We start from the raw sequence: 9,070 nt of genomic DNA on the forward strand, positions 1-9,070 counted from the left end.
ACAGCTTCAAAAAAAACGGGTTGACTGATGCATGGCAGGAAAATCTTGCAGGGGCTGTGAGAGGGGGTGTCCAGAGAAGGGCAACAAAGCTGGTGAGGGGTCTGAAGAATAAGTCTTATGAGGAGAGGCTGAGGGAGCTGGGGTTATTCAGCCTGGAGAAGAGGAGGCTGAGGGGAGACCTTATTGCTCTCTACAACTCCCTGAAAGGAGGGTGTAGAGAGGTGGGGGTCGGTCTCTTCTCTCAAGTCACAGGCGACAGGACAAGAGGAAATGGCCTCAAGTTGCGCCAGGGGAGGTTCAGGCTGGATATTAGGAAAAATTTTTTCACTGAAAGGGTTCTCAGGCATTGGAATGGGCTGCCCAGGGAGGTGGTTGAGGCCCCATCCCTGGAGGTGTTCAAAAGCCGGGTTGATGTAGTGCTGGGAGGTATGGTTTAGTGATGATGCTCCTTGTTTGTTGTGGGGGTGTCTATTTTTGTCAGTGAGGTTGACGGTTGGACAAGATGATCTTTAAGGTCCCTTCCAACCTAGAAGATTCTGTGATTCTGTGAAATGGAAACATGAGCTCTGGTCTGAGAAGTCCCTGGTCTCCTGAATCCCTGGTGCTGGAAGCAGAAGCTGGGCTCAGCCACAAGATGGGTTGCAGGAGGGGAAGGCATTACTGTTTTGGAGGTTTTCCACCTTGTGCTGCCAGTGAGTAGGTCTGGGCTTTCTGAAGGAGGGTTTGCTGTGGTTGAAGCATCACTGTGGTGCCCGTCGAGGCTGTTTGCCTATGGAGTGCCTTCAGCCTGCTCCAGCCTCCTCTGCTCACTGCAGAAAGGTCCCTCACCCCTGTCCTATCACACCCCAGGCTTAGAGGACTGAAGCACACAAGGATTGGGTAGCAATGTCTTTGTAGGAAAGAGACTGGAGACGCCAGGTAAAGGTGACCCTGGTGCCCTCGTATGAACAGCCTCCCCAGGACAGAGTCAAGGAAGCTTGGGAAGTTCCACCAATGGTGGAACATCAATGGGTGTCATTGTAGCTTTTCCTGTACTGTCTCACACCTGCAGCTCTTTCCTCAGCCAGGGAGCCAGCCTGGCTCCTCTCACCCCCACTGTCTGCTTTTCACACAACTGGCAGGAGCCGGGAGCTGGACCCCACTGCTGAACTTGCTGGAGATGCATTGCTGAGGATGTCACAGGGAGTCACCGACCAGGCGAGCAGAGCACAGCCACGTACTGTGCTCTCTCAGAAATGCCCAGGTTGGAGCAGAAAAGGTAAGTAAAGAGCCCCAGTATTTATTTTTTTGAAAGTCCCAGGACAGAGTGGGGGCTGCAGCTCTGGGATGCACAGGGCAGCACCTTCTCTTCTGCAGGGTGCCACGCCATGCTCTGGCAGCATCCCACCCAGCACCGTAGCTGCAACCTGCCTCTGTGGCTCTGAATTTTCTGGCCTCGTTTTTTTTCAGCTGCCTGGCAAAGGGTGATGAGCTCTCTTTGGCCCTCCTCAATGGTCCCAGCTGTCCTCCTCCCCTTGTCTTTCCTCTTCCCCTCTCTACAAGCATTAATCATGGAATTGTCAGAGTTGGAAGGGACCTTCTAGAGCCCATCCAGTCCAACTCCCCTGCCAAAGCAGGGCTGCCCAGAGCACATCACTCAGGAGCATCCAGGAGGGGCTTGAAGATCTCCAGAGAAGGGGACTCCACACCCTCCCTGGGCAGCCTCTGCCAGGGCTCTGCCACCCTCACCCCAAACAAGTTCTTCCTCAGATTGGAGTGGAACTTCCCATGGTCCAGCTTGTGCCCGTTGCCCCTTGTCCTGTCCCTGGGAACCACTGAAGAGTCCAGCTCCATCCTCCTCCAATCCACCCTTTAGATCCTTGTCAGCATTGAGAAGGTCTCCCCTCAGCCTTCTCTTCTCCAGTCTGAAGACCCCCAGCTCTCTCAGCCTTTCCTCATCAGGGAGATGCTCCAACCCCTTAACCACGATCCCCAGGAAGGTATCTGAGCAGCATCCTCTGCGCTGAGGTTTGCTGCAGCAGCTGTTCCCATGCACCTTCTCCCTTCTCCAAGGGTGGTGAGGTGGGCACGGCTGCCTGCCTTCCCCAGTGCCACCAGCTCCTTGCCTCTGGCTTTCCTCCCTGGGTGTGAGCAACCCCTGGCAGCGGAGTCTCTGGCACTGCCCAGTTGTCCTGGGGAGCAGGCATTGTCCCTTTGCATCTGAAGCCATAGTTCAAGCAGGGAGAAAAAATAATTTACTTGACTCATCAGCTAGCTAACAGCTTGGGATGCAGATGATGCTAGACCACTCCTAATTAGTTGTTTGCCCAGCTTCTTCCTTTGGAGATGGGGTAAGGGAGAAATGTGGCATTCCCTGAAAATGCCTGTTTGTGGTAGGGAGAGGTGGTATTTCTGCTGAGGCTGTTTTGGGGATGTATCTATATTTAAAGTCTAGATGTTGCTATGGAGAAGCTGGATGGAGGTCACCAGGAAATAGCACCTGGCTGAAAAGGGATCGTGGCCCCAGGGAGACGTTCCTGTGGGGCTTCCTGCTTGCCCAGGTGGCTTGTGCTGGCCACTGGGGTGGGCTGTCCTGGCAGGTATGACACAGGCAGGTGTCACCTGCCCTGCTGCCCCTCTGGAGAGGAGGGGTTGCAGATGGGGGGGACTGTGCAGGGAGGACAGGGAGGCCGAGGGGCTGCCAGAGGGCCTGAGAGTGTGGGAGCAGTGCCCATAGCACTGAGAAGGAGCTGTACCCACGGCTGTCCTCTCTGCATGGGGAGCTTTTCTTTAAAAACAACAACAAAAAAAAAATTTGAAAAATCTCTGTCACTTAAAAATGTTTCAGGCCTTTTGGGTTCTTCTTTGTGATTAAGTCTAGTGAGAAGAAGAGACAGTGGAGGATTTATTAGTATCTGCCTGCTGATTTCAGCTTTACCTCCGCACAGCGTGGCGAGTAGGGCCCGAGAGATGATTGTCCCCCTGTCCTGGGCACTGGTGAGGCCCCACCTCGAGTGTTGTGTCCAGTTTTGGGCCCCCTACCATAAAAAAGACATTGCGGTGCTGGAGCGGGTCCAGAGAAGGGCAACAAAGCTGGTGAGGGGTCTGGAGAATAAGTCTTATGAGGAGAGGCTGAGGGAGCTGGGGGTGTTCAGCCTGGAGAAGAGGAGGCTGAGGGGAGACCTTATTGCTCTCTACAACTCCCTGAAAGGAGGGTGTAGAGAGGTGGGGGTCGGTCTCTTCTCTCAAGTCACAGGCGACAGGACGAGAGGAAATGGCCTCAAGTTACGCCAGGGGAGGTTCAGGCTGGATATTAGGAAAAATTTTTTCACCGAAAGGGTTATCAGACACTGGAATGGGCTGCCCAGGGAGGTGGTTGAGGCACCATCCCTGGAGGTGTTCAAAAGACAGGTTGATGTTGGTGCTGGGAGGTATGGTTTAGCGATGATGCTCCTTGTTTGTTGTGTGGGTGTCTATTTTTGTCAGTGAGGTTGACGGTTGGACAAGATGATCTTTAAGGTCCCTTCCAACCTAGAAGATTCTGTGATTCTGTGATCTACTGAGGTTGCTCCTGAGCAAGGACTTCATGCGGGGTGCCCGCAGCCCCGCTGGCAGGGCGGTGGTGTAACCCTTCCTTCACAAGGTGGGCTGCACCAGCATCACCAGCAAAGCACCAGGAGGGGGTGGGGAAAAAAACAAAGCGGAAGCAGAAATGGGGATGGAGGAAAATGTTATCTGAACCCTGACAGCGTTGCCATGGTAACGGGGATCCTACCAGGAAACGCTGCGGGCTGGCACTGCCGGCCTGGTGGCACGCTGGGCAGCGTGGCGTGCTGTCACCTGCAGTGACAGGACAAGGGGGTTTAAATTGGAAGAGGGGAGATTTAGATGAGATACCAGAAAGAAATTCTTTGCTGTGAGGGCGGTGAGACCCTGGAACAGGTTGCCCAGAGAAGCTGTGGCTGCCCCATCCCTGGAGGGGTTCAAGGCCAGGCTGGATGGGGCTTGGAGCAACCTGGTCTGGTGGGAGGTGTCCCTGCCCAGGGCAGCGGGGTTGGAATTCTTTAAGGATCTTTAAGGTCCCTTCCAACTCTAACCATTCTATGATTCTATGACTTTTACAATCAAATAGTTGTCTATTACCCACACGCTTTCACATTCCAAAGAGTAGTTCCAGGTGTTGTGAAGTGTCAGTCAGTTATAGGCTGATGTTAAGGGCTGGTGGGACGGAGAGGCTGAGAAAGCCCCTGGGGAAGCTGGCAGGAGCTCTGGGAGCCAATGGCAGGGTGAGAAGCAGCAGCTCTGGGAGGTGATGGTCAACTTGGGCAGAGTCTGGCCTCTTCTTGCCTTGCTTTGCATCCGTGCTGCCCCACTGGCAGGGAAGCAAAGCCCTAGCACTACTTCCAGCCCAGCCCTGAAGCACAGCCACCCTTCTGCCCAGCTGCTGCTTGGCCACAAAGGCCACGGTTAGCAAGGTTAGTCAAGCTGGTGGAAAGCAGTGAGTCTCCTTTGTGAAAAAACACCAGGGGTGTTTTATATTTGGGCTTGGACTATGTTCTAATTCCCCCAAGGAGTGAAACCCAGACCAGACCTTTGTCCGTTGCTCATCCAAGCCAAAAAAACTCCACTGGCCCGCAGCATCCCCTGGGTAAGCACCCACACTCTTCGCTCTGGCCGTAGCCATTTGCATCCCCGACCAAAGCAGCTCCAGACCAAGCTGATCCCTTTCCCCAGCTGCCTGCCTGCCAGCCACGATCCCCAGGAAGGTATCTGAGCAGCATCCTCTGCGCTGAGGTTTGCTGCAGCAGCTGTTCCCATGCACCTTCTCCCTTCTCCAAGGGTGGTGAGGTGGGCACGGCTGCCTGCCTTCCCCAGTGCCACCAGCTCCTTGCCTCTGGCTTTCCTCCCTGGGTGTGAGCAACCCCTGGCAGCGGAGTCTCTGGCACTGCCCAGTTGTCCTGGGGAGCAGGCATTGTCCCTTTGCATCTGAAGCCATAGTTCAAGCAGGGAGAAAAAATAATTTACTTGACTCATCAGCTAGCTAACAGCTTGGGATGCAGATGATGCTAGACCACTCCTAATTAGTTGTTTGCCCAGCTTCTTCCTTTGGAGATGGGGTAAGGGAGAAATGTGGCATTCCCTGAAAATGCCTGTTTGTGGTAGGGAGAGGTGGTATTTCTGCTGAGGCTGTTTTGGGGATGTATCTATATTTAAAGTCTAGATGTTGCTATGGAGAAGCTGGATGGAGGTCACCAGGAAATAGCACCTGGCTGAAAAGGGATCGTGGCCCCAGGGAGACGTTCCTGTGGGGCTTCCTGCTTGCCCAGGTGGCTTGTGCTGGCCACTGGGGTGGGCTGTCCTGGCAGGTATGACACAGGCAGGTGTCACCTGCCCTGCTGCCCCTCTGGAGAGGAGGGGTTGCAGATGGGGGGGACTGTGCAGGGAGGACAGGGAGGCCGAGGGGCTGCCAGAGGGCCTGAGAGTGTGGGAGCAGTGCCCATAGCACTGAGAAGGAGCTGTACCCACGGCTGTCCTCTCTGCATGGGGAGCTTTTCTTTAAAAACAACAACAAAAAAAAAATTTGAAAAATCTCTGTCACTTAAAAATGTTTCAGGCCTTTTGGGTTCTTCTTTGTGATTAAGTCTAGTGAGAAGAAGAGACAGTGGAGGATTTATTAGTATCTGCCTGCTGATTTCAGCTTTACCTCCGCACAGCGTGGCGAGTAGGGCCCGAGAGATGATTGTCCCCCTGTCCTGGGCACTGGTGAGGCCCCACCTCGAGTGTTGTGTCCAGTTTTGGGCCCCCTACCATAAAAAAGACATTGCGGTGCTGGAGCGGGTCCAGAGAAGGGCAACAAAGCTGGTGAGGGGTCTGGAGAATAAGTCTTATGAGGAGAGGCTGAGGGAGCTGGGGGTGTTCAGCCTGGAGAAGAGGAGGCTGAGGGGAGACCTTATTGCTCTCTACAACTCCCTGAAAGGAGGGTGTAGAGAGGTGGGGGTCGGTCTCTTCTCTCAAGTCACAGGCGACAGGACGAGAGGAAATGGCCTCAAGTTACGCCAGGGGAGGTTCAGGCTGGATATTAGGAAAAATTTTTTCACTGAAAGGGTTATCAGACACTGGAATGGGCTGCCCAGGGAGGTGGTTGAGGCCCCATCCCTGGAGGTGTTCAAAAGACGGGTTGATGTAGTGCTGGGAGGTATGGTTTAGTGATGATGCTCCTTGTTTGTTGTGTGGGTGTCTATTTTTGTCAGTTAGGTTGACGGTTGGACAAGATGATCTTTAAGGTCCCTTCCAACCTAGAAGATTCTGTGATTCTGTGATCTACTGAGGTTGCTCCTGAGCAAGGACTTCATGCGGGGTGCCCGCAGCCCCGCTGGCAGGGCGGTGGTGTAACCCTTCCTTCACAAGGTGGGCTGCACCAGCATCACCAGCAAAGCACCAGGAGGGGGTGGGGAAAAAAACAAAGCGGAAGCAGAAATGGGGATGGAGGAAAATGTTATCTGAACCCTGACAGCGTTGCCATGGTAACGGGGATCCTACCAGGAAACGCTGCGGGCTGGCACTGCCGGCCTGGTGGCACGCTGGGCAGCGTGGCGTGCTGTCACCTGCAGTGACAGGACAAGGGGGTTTAAATTGGAAGAGGGGAGATTTAGATGAGATACCAGAAAGAAATTCTTTGCTGTGAGGGCGGTGAGACCCTGGCCCAGGTTGCCCAGAGAAGCTGTGGCTGCCCCATCCCTGGAGGGGTTCAAGGCCAGGCTGGATGGGGCTTGGAGCAACCTGGTCTGGTGGGAGGTGTCCCTGCCCAGGGCAGCGGGGTTGGAATTCTTTAAGGATCTTTAAGGTCCCTTCCAACTCTAACCATTCTATGATTCTATGACTTTTACAATCAAATAGTTGTCTATTACCCACACGCTTTCACATTCCAAAGAGTAGTTCCAGGTGTTGTGAAGTGTCAGTCAGTTATAGGCTGATGTTAAGGGCTGGTGGGACGGAGAGGCTGAGAAAGCCCCTGGGGAAGCTGGCAGAAGCTCTGGGAGCCAATGGCAGGGTGAGAAGCAGCAGCTCTGGGAGGTGATGGTCAACTTGGGCAGAGTCTGGCCTCTTCTTGCCTTGCTTTGCATCCGTGCTGCCCCACTGGCAGGGAAGCAAAGCCCTAGCACTACTTCCAGCCCAGCCCTGCAGCGCAGCCACCCTTCTGCCCAGCTGCTGCTTGGCCACAAAGGCCACGGTTAGCAAGGTTAGTCAAGCTGGTGGAAAGCAGTGAGTCTCCTTTGTGAAAAAACACCAGGGGTGTTTTATATTTGGGCTTGGACTATGTTCTAATTCCCCCAAGGAGTGAAACCCAGACCAGACCTTTGTCCGTTGCTCATCCAAGCCAAAAAAACTCCACTGGCCCTCAGCATCCCCTGGGTATGCACCCACACTCTTCACTCTGGCCGTAGCCATTTGCATCCCCGACCAAAGCAGCTCCAGACCAAGCTGATCCCTTTCCCCAGCTGCCTGCCTGCCTGCCAGGCTCTGCTTGAAGGCAGAGACCCTGTCCCTGAGGGACCATACAGCGCCCTGGCTGGAAAGCTGCCCGGCAGAAAAGGCCCTGGGGGTGTTGGTGGACTGTGGCTGAACAGGAGCCAGCAGTGTGCCCAGGTGGCCAAGAAGGCCACCAGCATCCTGGCCTGTGTCAGGAACAGCGTGGCCAGCAGGAGCAGGGCAGTGATGGTCCCCCTGTACCATCTGGTGAGGCCTCACCTCGAGGGTGGGGTTCAGTTCTGGACCCCTCACTACAGGAAGGACATGGAGCTGCTGGAGCGTGTCCAGAGGAGAGCCACCAAGCTGGGGAGGGGTCTGGAGAACAAGTCACACAAGGAGAGGCTGAGGGAACTGGGCATGTTGAGTTTGGAGAAGAGGAGGCTGAGGGGAGACCTCATTGCCCTCCACAGCTACCTGAAAGGAGGGTGTAGAGAGGTGGGGGTTGGCCTCTTCTCCCAAGGGAGTAATGACAGGAGCAGAGGAAATGGTCTGAAGTTGGGGTAGGGGAGGTTTAGATTAGATATTGGGAAGAATGACTTTCCTGAGAGGGTGGTCAGGCACTGGGAAGGGCCTGCCCAGGCAGGTGGTGGAGTCACCATCCTTGGAGGTATTTAAGAAACGTGTAGATGTGGCACTTCAGGGCAGGCTCTAGTGCCCGAGATTGTTGGCTTGTGTATGTGGGTGTTTTTTTTGTTTGGTTTTTTTTTTTCGGTGTGGGTTTGTTTTTTTTTTTTTTTTGGTTTTTGTGGCCAGGCTTCAGCTCCGAGTGCAGCTCTGGGGGCCTTTCAGCCCCACTGCCTTCCTGGGGCACTGCCCTGGGGTGTAAGAGAGGAACAGCAGTTGCCCTACTGTGGCCAGGCTTCAGCTCCGAGTGCAGCTCTGGGGGCCTTCAGCTCCACTGCCTTCCTGGGGCCAAACTGCCCTGGGGTGTAAGAGAGGAACAGCAGGAATCGGGTCCCTTGGGGCAGCGCTGTTGGGACAGGAGTCTGTTTGGCTGGAGACATCTCTAGCAAGGGGGCTGGCATGGGCAGTGGTGGTGGCCAGGGACCACCTCGCTGCCCCGGAGCTGCATCCTGGGAGCCGAGGAGCAAGGCTGCAAGCAGCAGCTGAGTTAATGAGGCTGCACTGTAATTACCAGCAGCCCATTTGCCCCCAGCCCTGCTGTGCTGTAGAGGGAGGACGTGCCCTTCCAGTCGCTGCCGTCGGTCTCTCGCGTTGCCTGTGGGGTGGGAGTGCTCTCTTCACAGCCACGTGAGAGGCAACATAGGAAAAGACTAAGTAAAAATAAACCAGGGTAAAAGGGGGCGGGGGGGAAACGAAGCGGAAGCAGAATTGGGGATGGAGGAAAATGTTATCTGAACCCTGACAGCGTTGCCATGGTAACGGGGATCCTGCCAGCAAACGCTGCGGGCTGGCACTGCCGGCCTGGTGGCACGCTGGGCAGCGTGGCGTGCTGTCACCTGCAGTGACAGGACAAGGGGGTTTAAATTGGAAGAGGGGAGATTTAGATGAGATACCAGAAAGAAATTCTTTGCTGTGAGGGCGGTGATACCCTGGAACA

Source organism: Calidris pugnax, unplaced genomic scaffold (assembly GCF_001431845.1).
Source record: "Calidris pugnax isolate Ruff unplaced genomic scaffold, ASM143184v1 scaffold75, whole genome shotgun sequence".
In the NCBI taxonomy this organism is placed as follows: Eukaryota; Metazoa; Chordata; class Aves; order Charadriiformes; family Scolopacidae; genus Calidris; species Calidris pugnax.